The sequence below is a fragment of the Pezoporus occidentalis genome, unplaced genomic scaffold, assembly GCF_034315485.1.
Source record: "Pezoporus occidentalis ecotype Australia unplaced genomic scaffold, CSIRO_AGI_Poc_V1 ctg81, whole genome shotgun sequence".
Lineage (NCBI taxonomy): Eukaryota > Metazoa > Chordata > Aves > Psittaciformes > Psittacidae > Pezoporus > Pezoporus occidentalis.
This window is the reverse complement of record NW_026916170.1, coordinates 6,117,171-6,133,520: the sequence shown is the minus strand read 5'-3', so window position 1 is coordinate 6,133,520 and position 16,350 is coordinate 6,117,171.

Here is a 16,350-nt window from a genome sequence, read left to right as displayed (position 1 = left end):
GACAAGAAATTGTAATAGCTGAAATTACGTCAAATCAACATTCTGGGATTTGGTTTTGGTTTGTTTTTTTCTTTTACTTTTTTTTAAAATAAGGTTACAGTTGAAGGAATAAAACTTGCTCGTTTTGCACTGCCTTTTCACTGCCCAGGCTGCCCTTCCTCTGTAACCAGACTCTTCCGAGCAAGTCAGAATGTGCTTGCTCTAACCACTCAGTTGTGCTGAAGTGATAATCCTTCAGTGGAGAAAGTGCGGAGAGTGGCCTGTGCTGTGTACAAAATTCTGCCTACTTACAGAATTGCAGGGTATGGTATCCTCCCACTTTGCTGGGTGGAGCTAAAGTGCTTCAACTGTGAAAGCTAATTTCTCTCTGGAATAAAATAAAAAGCCATACGGAATTAACTGTAAACATTTGTTCCATATAAGTTGAAGAGACGTAAAGGATCTAGGGATCTTTGATTACTTTTGCATGCTGAAATGTGTGTTTTGTGTTCCGAACAGTTGCGGTTGTACTGAGGATATTAAAATTTTCTTTGCTTACATAAGACAGTGTTTCAGGAAGTAGTCTAGTGATCTCATACTGCATGAGTGCTACTCTACTAGTTTTGTGACCTGAGCTTTCTCTGAAAGAAGTATGGACTTAATATACTTAAAAAGCACAGTCCATTACCCTGATAAAGTATCTTTTTGATTGCTGATGTTTTCCAGTATTTCTTAAGCAGTGATCACTTATCTAGACAAATAAAGCTAACAATATAAATTATATACATTTGTAATTTATGTATCAGGTATGATGTAATATCTTCATATTATTGCCAAGCAATCAAAGTACCAGTCAGGTATCAAATAACCATGAAATTAAAAAGAAAAGAAATAGAATTGAAGGGTTTTTTTATCACCTTCAGGTCACTTTAATTTCTTTTACACAAACTTGGAATCTAGTTTTGTTGTCAGTGAGAATTGCTTGTTTTCACATATACGGCTGATTTCAGTAGCCAAAGACTTCAGCAAATCACGAAGTGCCTTGACATTGTTCTACTCAGGTTTTAAATAAGGCTTTCATAACAGACTTACATGTGCATGTAGCCACCAGCATTTCCTCTGTGCCAAAGTGTAAGGCTGACATGGCACACCACCAACAGTAGTATTAAGTTGACTGGGGACAATCTGTACAAACTAGAGAAAAATATATTTAAAAAGGTCTGTGGGACATGTGGGGGTGTATTTGAGGTTTCTAAGAGAGCTAGCTGATGTAATTGCAAAGCCACTCTACCATTTCTGAAAGGTCACAGAAACCAGAGGAAGGTTGTGGACAACAGGAAGAGGACAAAGTACTATTCCCAACTGTGAAAAGAAAGAACTACACAGAAAGAAACTGCACGCTGGTGAGCACACCCTGGGAACAGTATGTAACATGTCCTCGTGGAAGCTGTTTGCTTACTTTTGAAGTGCAAGAAGGTGGCTGGAACAAGCTAAGTCAGATTTACCAAGAGTAAACAGTGCATAACCAACCTCATTGCCTCCTGATATAGAGGAAAGGGAAGGGGAGGGAACTAGTTACATCCTTCAAATATTAATCAAATACTAAATATCAAATAATGAAAGGTATTTATAGAGAAGATTGAGACATTCTTCACAAAGATGAATAATGATGGGGCAAGAAGCAACAGGTCTCAGGAAATTCCATCTGCATGTAAGGAAAAAATACTTCTCTGTGATAAGAATTAATATTGAAATCATGGTGGATCTTCTTTGCCAGAAATAGCCAAGACTCAGTCTGACATATGCAAGGCCATCATTTCCCACAGGAATTTGGGCAGCAGGCTCTCCGGAAGTCCCTTTCAGCCCGGCAAGCATCCTGTGGTTTTGAGCTCTCAGCAGTCTTTCTTTCTCAGGAGAGCCAGCAGATGGCACGGTTCAACAGCACTAAAAATCCGCAAGCAGCAGTAAGGTGTGCTACACACTGAATAGAAAAAAAACCATGTTTATTTAGAAAAAGGACTCAGGAAGAACCACTTCTACTTCAGAGAGGGGTATTCAGCATAGGCTTTTTTTTTAAAAAGAAGTTTATTTTGTGGTCAATTTTGTATTGAAGGTGTGTTGTGTGTGCCCAAGCCATGTTAACACTACACTACATTGGTAGGCCTTCCTGGTAGCATAGCATTAGTTTGGTGTTAAAGGTGATCTTTCCTGGCTCTCCATTTCTGACAGGAAGGCCATTTGACCTTTTAAGGAGCGCCTTATAGGTGTCTTATAGCTAGGCAGCCTCATGTACACATGTGAGCTTGTTGAGTGAATGAAAGACATGGGCCCTCCAACACAGCAGAGGGATTACAGGTTGGTCCTCAGAAAGGTGCACCACCAGTCATCAATGGGACCAGGACCTGGAACTTTAAAAACAGCAGGCATCTGGGACCTTGCTGCTTAACAGTTTAGCCCATACCTCATTTCTGGTGAGCATCTGTGGAATCTGTGGGAAATGCAGAGGCAGGGAGCAGGCTGCACTTTCTGTGTGATTCTTTTCATGTGAACAGAAATGGTTGTTAGAGATGATTAGGGACTTTGTATAAGAGAAAGCAGTGCTCTTTGTATAAGAGCAAGTTTTAAATGAAAAGAGAGTAGATTTAGATTAGATATAACAAAGAAGCTCTTTATTGTGAGGATGGTGAGATGCTGGCACAGGTTTCCCAGGGAATTTGTGGATACCCCATCCCTGGAGGTTTTCAAGGCTGGGTTGGATGGGGCTTTGAGCAACCTGGTCTAGTAGAAGGTGTCCCTGCCCTTGGCAGGGGGGTTGGAGCTAGATTATCTAATGTCCCTTCCAACCCAAACTGTTCTATGGTTCTATGATTAGGCTCCATCTAATTTTATTGTTGATTTACTATGCTGTTTATGTTATTGTGCTTTGATACAAGTCATGAATATATAAAAGCAAATGTAATGAGATAAAAAAATTTCTAGTGAAGCAAAAGACTTCTGGTTAAGTAATATTTGCCTTGGTAAACAGATACGGATGAGAAAGTGAGTAATTAAAATGTACCATGTTCAGGTACATCCGGCGTAAGTTAATGTCACAGCTGGAAGGTTTTCCCTAGCTCTTGTCAGCTTGTATGTATGCATTACCTTAATCTCTGGGAAAAGCTCACGGAAACGAGCAGACATGTAGTATAAACAGTTTTTATAAGATGATGACTACTTGCAACTGAAGTCTTTGTGATTACTGTCAGTTTAGAAATTGTAGTTGAGTGCTTGGAGTAAAAGCTTATTTATCTTTTATTAGTGTTGAAATGATGCTGCTCCTAATTATAGGACAAAGATGCAGGTCCAAACTGAACATTTTGAAGGTGTTTAATACAATGAAGTAGCAACATACTTGTATGAATGTTTGAGGGGGACAAGCTGAGCTGTCCGAAGTAGCATTTGAATGAGTAATGGTAGTAGTGAGGTGAATTTGATGAAACTTGCTTTTGACTAAATTCAGAAGTAATAGTCAATGGACTTAGCCCTGGAAAGCCCACCCTCATAGCACAGTGGTCAGAGTACTCTTTTTGAAGAGTGGGAGGAAAAAGAAAACCTTTCCTTAAGTCATTTCTTTGTCAGGTTTGGGAAAGGAATTTGAAACGTGGTCTTTTTTTCCTGTGGAGCTTTTTTTGCTGTAGGCTGCAGGGGATTCAGGGTGGTTTCTTCTGGTCTTTGAAGCTGCTTTTCTGAAATATGTACTGGATTAAGAGCTGAAACCAAAACCTCTCCAAAGAATTTGTTAATTACCACCACAGTATCAGTCTCTTTCCCTGTGGCCAGTAGTTTTCTAGGTACTGGAACTGGTGTAAAAGGATGAATGTAATGGGTCTCTATCTCTGCTTGAGACAGGAGACAAAGATTTAGTTAAAAGTTCTACTCACAATGAAGCAGAGGAGTGAACTGCACCCTTCTGCAAAGGTGCCAAGACTGTGGAGGACATGAGATAGATTTGAGGGCTGTTTCTCTGCCCTTACGAGTTTAACATTGTTCATTATAAAAAATGCCCACAATGAATAGAATAAAATTATTGGGGTTTCTAATGTTATTTTTGCCCAGATCACTATTTTTCAAAGTTTTGCATTAACAGAAATTTAAATCAAAATTTCTTTAGATTTAACCACAAAACCAGGGATCTTGAATCTTGGAAACACTGTAACTGCATTAATGCAGTGCTTCTCAGCAAGTCTGATTAACCCACAGACAGTGTGGTTCTAATGTTGCTTGTCCTGGAGCTCATTTATTGCGTGATAGTTTGAGGATCTCTGTGCCATAATCCACTGCACAGTGTACGTGTACCCTCAGCCATTTTAATGTCTTCCTTATGTTTCACTCATGCTTTCACTTTGAAAAAAGATTACTGCTCCCATTCCTTGTAATGTTCAATACTTACTGAATTTAGCAGACAAGGTGGGGCTTCAAAATTGAGTCAGTTAAATGAGTTGGTGGAAATTTACAGCAGCAGAGGTTGTCTAGTGGCCAGAAATGAAGGCCAAACAGAGAAGGACAGAACATTTCAGTCTAGCTTCATCAGGCTGGTAGAGTCTGTCAGGTTGCTTACTATCATGTGCTGAAGTAGGAAGCTCTTTGCCCTAGGAGTGTTGGAATTTCATGAGCTTTGTTTGTCATCAGCCTGATAGTGTCAGTGCTCTGATATGAGGATCCAGCCATAGCAAAGGGTCATGCAGAATAACATATGGTGATTGTTAATCTAAATTCCCTTTGATGTCAAAATAATGCCATTGAATAAGGTCCAGAGTAAGGACAAAAAGGGGAGAGAGGGGAAACAGGAAATAGGATGCATTCTCAGAAATGTGATGCAGTGCCAGGAAACACACTGTGGATACATACACTTTTTCTTACATCCCCCATGTAAGGATGGCAGTTCATGCGCACAACAGTATCACATGCTTCTATAGGAAGAAAAAAACTTGATCTTTTCTTTCACTGACCTTTTTTTTTCTTTATATATATATATATATATATGTATGTATTTAAAATGTGTGAAATGACAAAGTAATGGAAAGGACTTGGTTGTACTGAACCGAACCTTTGTATCTCAGTTTAGTGTGGAATGCTGACTTCTGAGTAAAAGTACCCAAAATGCTCAGAGTTGGGCTCAGGGTTCTTCATTGCTAAGCAGGGTATAACCACAGAGATAAGCAAACAGAACTCTTACTCCTAAAAGCACAAGCAAGGAACTCCATTATTGCTCCATTATTGCTTTGCAAAATGCACTGCCTCGTTCCTGGAGTGATAACTGCTGGTTTTGCTCTATTCTTTTATGAAACACCATTTTTAGAGTTTAAAAGCTTACATTTCACTTTATGGCATTCATGCTTTTCCAGACTTTCTGTGCATGTTAACCATCAAATTTTATCATTTTTGTTGACTCTTTCTGGACTACGTCAATGTTCTTTCTCTAAAAGGCTGCCAAATAATTCCCAGAGAATTATAAATGTTTTAAAAGAACTAGATTTAATTCTGCCTTCTTGTTTATTTGTAGCCATTTTTTGGTGTTGATGGTTTCATGAGTCTTCCTAACACCCAAGGCCCTTGTTATGTGTTTGTGTAATATGTGGGATTCAACTTTCATGACCTGTGCAGCAAATTTAGGAAGCAATTTTGCAGTTAGGCTCAAATTCTAAATAAGATTCATTAGGTACAAATCCATATAAAGCTCAGACAAGAAAATGTGCTGAATCTCACACAAATTAAACCTATCTATTGCTGCACATTGTTGTGGTTGTGGTTTGAATGAAAGTGCAACATTGCACTAGCTGGCTGATTTGAGTTTGAATTGTGTTTGTGAGTTTAGACTAAGTCGCATAATGGTTTTGTTAACTCAGAATGTTACATTTGTAAATTCACCCTCAGAAAGGACTCCTGCGATCTTCCTTGTTACAGATGTTCCAACCAAAGTTCTGAAATACATGGAAATAATGCTTAAGATAATAACGACTTTTATGACCTAATATTGTTCAAATCTGAGCCTTGATGATTCAGGGTAGTGAAACTGTGAGCAGCCATACTGAGGAAGGGAACAATTACTAACGTATCAGGCCATGCATTCTTCATATCTGAGAGAATCTTTGTTATTTAAATGTCTTCTTTTTGTGAAGGGCTCTAGGAAGGGTAATGGTTAAATCTCAAGATTCAAAAATAATAGCAAGAAAAAAGTCTGGAAAGGGTTGCTTGGATTTATTTTTAACTGTCAGAAATTGTACTGTATAGACTTTTGTGCTCTTGTCATAAGAATAACTTATTGATGAGCACTGAAACTGCAATTCTTACAGAACAAAAATACTAGCTGTCTGATATATTTGTTTCTGATACTTACAGATTTCACTTAAAAGGAAATTTTTCATTTAGGATATGAAAACAAGAGACTATGATGAGAGAAGCCTTTGTTATTGACTGATCTAAACACTTCCTGATGCTTTTGCTTCCCAAGAACATGTATAGCATTGGAACTGAAGCCAGCTGTGCTGAATTTGATATGCCTACAGAGTTACATGGCTATGCTATACTAGATACAGCCTTGCATAATGGAGTAGCTCACTGCTAACCACAGACAGTGGGCAAACTGCTAGCAAGAGACAACTTGCCTCTTTTTGTTTAGCTTCCATTTTCCATGTAATAGGCTTCTGGTTAATTACAGGAAACTCAAAATTTGGGAAAACAGAAGCAAGTCTAGCCAAAACAGCTGGGTGAAGTTCGTGAACATTCAGAAGAAAAACACCATTTCTAATAGCATTCCTTTTTCTGCATGAGCCTCATTTATAAAAAGGAAGCTGAGGTAAAGGAGAAAATGATCTATGCAAGATCACTCAGATTGCTTTCTCCTTGGCAGAGGTTGTTGGTTAGTGTTTTACCTTCTGCTGAACTGATTTGACTCACTATAACAGCAGAATTGTCTTCATTATTTGCCAGTATTTTCATGTGCATTGCATAAGTTACACTGGTTCATGGAGAAATAGGATGAACAACATGAAAGCTGGCACAACTAAGGCAACAGGAAGTGTGTAGCTGGCAAGAGCAAGCTCTTATGGTAGCTTGCCATGTGTCATGAAAATGCTTCTGCCATAATGCTGGTGGCAGAACATGTCAAAGAAGAGCAGGTGTTCTCAAACTTCATTTATATGGTCAATCTTTTTATTCCATCTGGGACTGGATAAAGCCAATGGCCTTCTTGCTAATTTTGCAATCTTTTGCTTTATTGTGGGCATGCCTGTATATATAAAGAAAAGCACCTCTGTTCACATTATATAGACATAGGGAAGTTGATTTTTTTAGGGTGAAACCATGGACAAACTGAAGGAAAGCAACCCTGTGTCCTAGTGAAATGCAGATGGGGTGTTGCAGGTTCTGAGTGTTATGCTCAAAAGTCAGCCCACAAAAAAATAAAATCAAGCCATTAAAAAATTACTAGTTTCATGCAGCTTTTTTCCTTCTAGATGTGTTGAGTCATCAGGGTTCACATTATCAAACTTGTCTTTCAAACCACAAATGCTTTTCTTTGTTTGTTTCTTAAGGTAAGTAATTTTTTATCTTTATTCCAGAGCAGAAGGGCTACTGAAAAACAGCTAGTATTGTGAAATTCACCTTACTATGGCAAATACAGCTGGTGCTGAGAAGGAGCAGATGTGCTGGGCCAAGGCCTGGGGAATAGTTCTGGAGAGCCAGGAGCTTGGCTGAAGCTGGCTGAGCTCTCAGGAGGGTGCTCTACAGTGTGTTTTCTTTGGAGACAAAAAGTTCTTGCCCTTTGTCATCTGCTGGCTGCTCTTTCATATTCCTGCAACCCTCTCAGTTGTACTAACACAACTGTTTTCCGTTGTACTAACATAACTGTTTTCAGTTGTACTAACAAACTGTTTGTGGTCTTTGCCATAAACTCATTCCTATGTGCTAAAAAAAAAGGGTATTTTCATGATGAGGGCTAGGAATTGTAATCCAGGGTTAGAAATAAGGAACTGAAAAGGGAAGATGCAGGAATGAGACGGGACCTTCATATGTCTGGATTCACACTAAGGAAAGCAAATAATTCAACTCCAGCCACCAGACATTTAGAGGGAGAAAAAAAGTTTATTGAGAGAACTGAAATGCAGTTAACTATCTAGCTGCTGTCTGCTTGCTTGCCTCTTCCCTGTTCCTTAAAGGAAGCATAGGGACTGAAGGGCTGGGAGAGCAAGGAACGGAGGTGCTAGAATGATAGAAACCCATCTCTGCCAAGTGCCAGCCAACTCCATTGCCCTGGTTCAATTGCTGATTCAAATCCCTCTTCTCAGTGAAAATCTTGATTATTTTAAATCAACAGTTTTCATAGAATCATAAAATCACAGACTGGTTTGGGTTGGAAGGGACATTAGAGATCATCTAGTTCCAAACCCCCTCCCATGGGCAGGGACACCTTCCACTAGACAGATCACTCAGAGGCCCGTCCAACCTGGCTTTGAACATTGCCAGGGATGGGGCAGCCACAGCTTCTCTGGGCAACCTGTGCCAGTGTCTGAGCAGTGCCTCACCACCCTCATAGTCAGGAGCTTCTTCCTAATGTCTGATCTAAATCTACCCTCTTTCAGTTTAAAGCCAGTCCCCTTGTCCTGTCACTACATGCCCTTGTAAAATGTCCCTCTCCAGGTTTCTTGTCAGCTGCTCTAAGGTCTCGCTGGAACCTTCTCTTCTCCATGCTGAACAATCCCAGCCCTAAGCCTGTTCTCATATGAGAGGTGCTCCAGCCCTCTAATCATCTTCATGGCCCTGCTCTGGACTCATTATTTTGTTAAAATATTCCCCTGAAAATATTTATTTTAGTACATCTTTTTCAGTTGAGCTTCATGTTTACCTCTTTCTCCTGCTCACCACCTGAGGTGGTAGGGCCTTCCTGCTGTTAGCCATCAGAGTAGTCTCTCTCATACTATTGGCTCCTGCTCTGCCCCCACCTGACAGCCATGCTCTCTAAAATGAAATACTTTCAAAGGAGTATTAGTGATAGACGCATTGATTGGATTCTCCCATTGGAAAATAAATCCAATAAAGTAGTCCCACTTCATTTTTACCCTCAGCCTTGTGTTGCTTCAATGCTGCAGTATGTGTCTACAGGAGGATGCTTATGGGGGCAGCGACATTTAATTAGGGTTATTGCAGTTTGCCTTCATGCCTAGCCTCAGGACAACAGCTTTTTTTTTCCTTATTCTTTTTCCTATTTCCATTCCTCAGAACAGGATCTGGTTTCAAATTATGTTAAAAGACTCAGGTTTTCTCTTTTTTTTTGACACTGACCCAAACAAATATGTTCCACTGGCAAAACCACTCTTCATTCTAAAGCGGTTTTTATTCCTCCTTCTCCACCTTTTTTTAATCTGGCAGAATCTCCTAGACAGAAAATAATGATCTGGTTAAAATCTATAAATGCTATTGTGGGCAGAGCACTCTGAATTGATGAGACACTATTACCCTATGCGTGTGTCTGATTTGGCTATTATGAAACAGAATTTGTGGGTAAAACTTTCTTCAACTATTTAATGACTGGTAGTCTCCCTTTGGAAATTAAGCTCTCCTTCATTGCAGTAAATGCTATGAATAAAATCATGTACTGTTTCAGGATGAAAATTGGCTCTATCAGATGAACTTTACATGGCACTTGCCTTAAAGTTGGAAGATGCTTTATACATTCTTTGCTAACAAGAGTAAGTAGTGATTAATGCATCTGTAAATTGTTCTACTGATGCATTACATTTTAAATTGCCTGAGCACAGCCAGCAGTAAAACTGACGCAGATTTAATAATTGTGGAGCAGCAATACGTGCTTGATATCTTCTTCCTTGGAAAACATTCTGGGGGCTCTGGTAATGTTTACCTCTTATTGTTGGTTTTCCTCTCTACTGCTTTATCTCAACAGTATTTCCTTGCAGCAAGAGATCCAGAGTCACCTGTACAACAGAATGAAACCTCTTTTTCTGGGCTTCTACAATTGGATGATCAGCCTTTCTGCCAGTGGCAGCTCTCTGAAAGTCACCTTAAAGAGGTAATCCAACGGTAACTGCATTACCTGTTCCCATAGCTCAGACACCTGGCAGTTCTTTCTTTTGAATTTATGCACTTTACATTATTAGGTTTAATAAAAAAACAAGTTAGGTCTTTTAGACAAAAAGCTGTGTAAAGATGTGGTCACAAAATCTAAAGCAGCTTTAACTTTTCTGGACCTATTCACAGTATAACAGAATGAAAGGTGAAACATAACCTATAAAAAAGTATTCAGCACAGATTAATCCATACAATTTTTCTCTCCTAGATCTCCATTCAAGGGCCTGATACAACTTCAGTTTTGTAATGGTGTAACACTGGTGACTTTTTCTCACTGTGAAGTTTCAGTGGCATAAATCTAAGTGTGGTAGTAGTAAATTAACCCTTCTTTTCAAAAGAATAGCTCTCCTCTTGTCTTGGGGAAAATAATAAAATTCAGGTTTTAGTTGATAACTGATGATTAAACCATTTGAACATCACAGGAAACATATTAACTAAATGTCTAAATAAATTTAAGAGAAAATAAGGGTTTTTTTTCAGAGTGGACAAGGCATTCAAAGTTCAGTGAGTAAAGAGGTGGAAAATCAGTGGCGAAATACTGCTGTTAGATTACTAGGGTGGCATTGAATAAAGATGCAATATCACAGATTACAATTCATATTGAAAATCGCTGGGAGATGATAACCACAGCTTTTTGTTCTGAAACACTCCTTGTAATAGCAGAAGTTCAAAGTAAAGGAGTGGGATGTACAGAAAACAGGAGATTAGATGGAAATCACCAGATTGTATTGTAAAATAATAAATATCCTGCAGATTGCATTTCACTTGATGCATGGTGTACTACAAACACCATAAACTACAAAAATCTAAGTTTAAAGAGCTAAAATTGTTAGCAATACCTCTGCAGTTGAGTCATATATTGAAGTAACTTCTTATACATCCAGGATAAATGTTAAAAATTATTCTGGTTGAAGCTTTTGATAAAAAGGGGAGAGGGCTTTACTTTAACCTCCTACATGAGTTGAGTTGCTGTGGGTATAATTCTGGAGATGGATTTGCTGCCCTTAAAATTTGATTTTCAGCAACGTTTTTATGCAAATACTGAAAAAGTCATAACTGCATAAAATACCGCCTGACTATAGTACATAAATAAATCCGTGGCTGCAAAAAGATACAGATGTTTTTGTTGAGTTTGTGATAATTTCTGCAGACACCCTGCAAAAACTGCTTTTTAATATTTTGACAAAGTTTTTCTTCATCTTTATAAACATGAAAATTGTTCTAGACCAAATTCACCCATGGCATAAGTGAGCATATCACTATTGCTCTCTGTGACATGTATCTGTGAATTTAGTCTCCTGCTACTGAGATGTATTCCTAATTCACATTTCCTTATTGCTGCCTTCCATCTCCTGGAATTTTATTTCCTCATTCATAACAACTAAAGATTTCCACCACTTTTGATGGAGTCAGGGTGGATCAGAATGGCTGACATTGTCTTTATTTACTCATTTAAAGACATATTCAACTTATTAAAAAAACAACAACAAAAAAAAAAACAAAAACAAAAAAAACAAACAAAGCCAAAAAGGAAAAGCTGCATTCTGCAGATGTGATGGTCTTGGGTGGGTGGGATGCAGTAGGAGAGAGATAGGGTAATGTGAGTGTGTAACAGATTGAGGAGATAAAGGAGATGTCCTGAGAGCCGGCTTGTGAAGGCTCATGAAATAGACAGTGAAGATGAGACTACAGGTTACGGGAGAGGCCAGTTGAAATAGCCATCTGCCTGGCACAGGGGATTTTGATACGGTAGATGGAGCTTCCCTCATGTGGATATTAGGGGACTGTTATTTGCTGCTTCCATTTTGTAGTGACTATTGGATTTGAACTGTTTACTTGCATGCTGAAGTTAGGAGGCTTCCTGTAAAAATAAATGGACACAGTAGGCAATGTCTAAATAAATATATATATATTAGAGCAGCATGATTTCTGAAGGCCTGATATGTGGTTTATAAATGCTTAAGATGGGCTTTCATTTGGAGTAGGCAGACAGAGGCTTTTTGATAATCGCTTCTGCATCAGTCCCTACATGGGGGTTCATATTTGGTTTAACTGGCTATTTATTCTAGATGCCCACAAATGCTGCTTTATGTTTGACTTCTGACTCCTCTTCCATGTAATTAGACTCCTATCCTTTCTCAGTTCTTGGCTTTATTGTCCCAGATCTGTAACTTGTTTGACCTAAATTTTGCTCAAACTACAACTTGTTTTTGTGAAGCTGATCCAGAGATGAGATAGCACGACACCATTTGACAGCTTCAGATGTTGGGGCTCATCTGAGGTGAGCAAAAACAGGTGGAGAAATGCATGAGCCTACACCCAGCTGTCAGCTGAAACTAACTGAGGCCCAGAGATGCTTGTCTAGTGGAAAGTATTTCTTCCTGCCTCAGCACAGCAGTTAACAGTTCAGCTAAGCAGGGAATTTGGCAGCTGGTTCACCCAGATTTAATTTGCACTTTGAAAACCTTAGAGTGAGCATTATGTGCTTGTAGGAACAGCCAGACCTGCAGATGTCTCAACAGTGCTTTCCTCAACATATTGTTGCAGGAAAAATGGCCCATGGCTTGTTCTGTGGTGCTTCTCCTCGTGATTTCCTCAGGACAGTCTTCATAAAATGTGGGTTTTTCTGGATTACCATTGTAACAAAAACTGTGGTGTGCAGGTTTAGTTTCTTAGCTTATTTCTTCTCCTCTTTCTCCTGTCCTAGAAACAATACAAACAAACCTAGACAGAGTGTATTTCTATAGTTAGTGTGAAGTGTGTGGGTTTGTTATTGTTTTGAAAGGAGCTGGCAGTTGTTGAATTAATCTGTATCCCTTGTTCTTCAAGGTAACTTAACTATTAGAGGTTTTATGGCTTATGAGTACTTCTGTGGACATGTGGCTAAGCTGAAACCAAGGTTCACAGGTAAGGAAATCTTGACAGAAAGGAGTACTTGATATATACGAGGCTCCATCTGCCTTTGTATATGAATTGATGAAGACTTTGCAGCCTAAAAGCATGGCATGCTTTTGTTACCGCATCTTTCTGGTATGTTGCAACCAGCTGGTGAAGTCAGCCAAATGTTGTATTTTCCCTCACGAATAGAGCATGTTTACATTCCAGATGAATCCTCAACATGTCATAATTTACTGAGAATCTTTAGGTTTGCACTGATTAAATCTCCACCAGCAGTGAATTACCATGCTTTCTTGATCTGCTAAAGCTGATTAACATTTTAGTGGTATTTTGCAGTGCACCATTTCAACACAAGAAAATCAACAGATAATAGATATGAAAGCTATTGTTTACCTATCTTCCACTCAGGTGAAAGCCTCAGCCATATAAATTTGTCCCATAAAATGCAATTCTCATATTTATTTTTCTCCATCCATACTTCCTCTAATCTGGTATCTCCTGTTGAAGGAGTATAGGGATATTTATGATGCTTTTAATGCTGTGAGTTTTATACCTATGTCACCACACTGTACTTTGTCTTTTAGTGTTTTGCTGGGTGTCTTTCTTACACTGGGAAATGTTTTGTGACATTGTTATGCTCCTGTGATCCTGTGTTCTAAAATTCAGTGTCTGACTTCTGGTTTTTGTTTGTCATCTGTTTGTTAACCTCCTCTTCTTTAGCAGATGAGACAAACAGGTCTTCATGCAATGATTTCTTACTCAGAGAAACTAGTCCATGGACTGCAAATCTGAATCAATTTGAGCAGATCAGAGAAAATGGTAAGGCCTCACTATCATTAGATCTTATTATCTTAATTAATGATAGATATTAGATTAATCTAATAGGTTAGATACTAGGAAAAAATTCTTCCCTGTGAAGGTGATGAAGCACTGGCACAGGTTGCCCAGAGAAATTGTGGCTGCCCCATCCCTGGCAGTGCTCAAGGTTAGATTGAATGGGACTTTGAGCAACCTGTCTAGTGGAAGGTGTCCCTACCCATGGGAGGGGGATTGGAACTAGATGAGCTTTAATGTCCCTTCCAACCCAAACCATTCTATGATCATGAAAGAAAGCAGAAGCACTTCCAAAACCCTGCAAGAATGAAATAATCCCATCCATCACTTCAGGAGAGATGCTGGGGGCAAAGGTAAATTCTTTAGAACACTGTGACAACTGGTCAGTATATGCAAGTGATTTGTGTGCTGTAGAGCTTTATTTATCATACATCTGTACACAAGTTTAAACCTAGCTTGTCTCAGCTTCCTTAAACTTTAAGACTAAAGATTCTCTGGATTTTTATAAATAAGTTTTGAGAGTTGCAGTTCTGTGGTAAATGTTCCATCTTGTCATTTCTAATTAGCAAGATATATTTCTTGCAATACTTCATTTTATTACAATCAGTCTTTCATATGATACACTATAAATCATATTTATGACACGGTTCTCCACTCAGAATGAAAAAGAGTCTTATGTATACATGTTGTTAGGGGAAGAATATCATCAATGTCTCTCTGCACAGGGTTTATCTGTACAACTGACTCCCATGTATAGTTTGAATTCACCCTAATTCTTGTCTGAGAGGGGTTAGTTACCATCAGATTGCAGATCCTTAAAAAATAATATTTAAAACAGGATAGCAGTATTTCTTTAAAATGACTCATCCAGGGGTCTAGTCACATTGACGATAGGTCCTGTTGTATAGCTTTTTATGGGGTGGGCTTAAGAGTTTGAAGCAAGAGTAGAAGGAACAACTACGTTAAGGTAGGTGGCATGAATAGGGCTTTATGCCCTCCTAGGATGTCTGTGCAGTAGGGACTGAGTGTCAGAAGAGGTTTACAAAGCTGGATGTTTACTTGTTCCTCCTGTCCTGGTGCAGTTATGTTCCTCTGGCATGGAGGAGCACGCTACTCTTTCTAGGGTATCTGGGGATTGTGGTAAGCAGACTGCAAAAAGAGGTCTGGTTCTGCATGAATATATTTTCACTTAAACCCAAGCAAAAGGGGACAGAAAGGCAGCCTTTCAATCTTTTTCCACTTATGAGAACTGATGGCACAGGCTGTTAGAAAGCCTCAAGAGAGATTTTCCTTACATCTCAAGAGAGGTGTGTTAAAAAATACATAGTTGTAGCGCATAGTAATGAAAATTACGTGCACCAAAAAGACAGCTACCTTATTAGTCTCTTGTTAAAAATAGGAAAAAAAAAATAAAGAACCCACATTTTTTATTTATTTTTTTTTAACAAATGTCTGGGAAAATATCTATGGAGTACTAGGGTAATATGAAATGGAAAATATTAAATAATGGCAAAAAATAATTTTTAATTTCACCTGCTTATGTAATTTCCTATCCTAGTATTTTTTTTCTTTTGTGGCAAAGTGTGCCTTGTGTCAGAAGAATGAGAGCACAATGAAAAGTGCTTTTATTTCATGTATTACTTCTTGTTTCTGAGCCATTAAAACAAAGAATTCAATCTTTCTTGTATTTGGGATTAAAGATTTTGAATCTGCATGAGTCAAGCTGCTTGTTTTCACTCATAGTTTTGTTACTAGAATGCAATGTGTTATTAGGGTTTGTTTACACACAGATCTAGAATTAAATGGAAGAGAGAGTGAATTTCTTCAGATATAAGGTTCTGGAAAGAAAGAATGCCTCTGTGATCTACAGGAATGTGTCTTGTGAAAGAAAACTGAATTGTCTTTGCTGTGAACCAGCAGGATGTTTGTCTATATCAAAGAAGGTTGGGAGGGAAAAATAAAGCTTGCAGAGCTGCTTCCCTGTGCCCACACAGAGAAATGGTGCCTGCACCTTCCTACTCCGAGCTTCAACTCTGACCTAGGCCTCTGCATTCATCCTGTTCTTTTAACCTGGCAGCCACCTCTGTAGCAAGTCAAGTGCTTGTAAGTGTTGCTGTCAGATATACATGTCTATTTGGCAATACTCAGCCCAAAGGGAGTTCGATCCAGGTGCCCATGCAGCAGGGGCTTTAGGGGAGAGAGCCTGTAGAATTAGAAAAAGGATATGTGCAAAATAAACAACATGTGCAAGGAGAGGTGCTCATTGTTATGCCCTCTGGTGAACCCTTTTGTTTTCCTCCTTCCCACAGCATGAAGTCTGAACATTCTATGATAATTCTTGGTGCCCTAAATAACTGCCTGTACCTTACTGCCTCAAGCTCAGTGAGGATGAATAAGAGTTGTTAGTCAGATCATAGAATCAAAGACTCATAGAATAGTTAGGGTTGGAAAGGACCTTAAGATCATCTAGTTCCAAACCCCCTGCCGTGGGCAGGGACACCCTGCAATAAACCATGT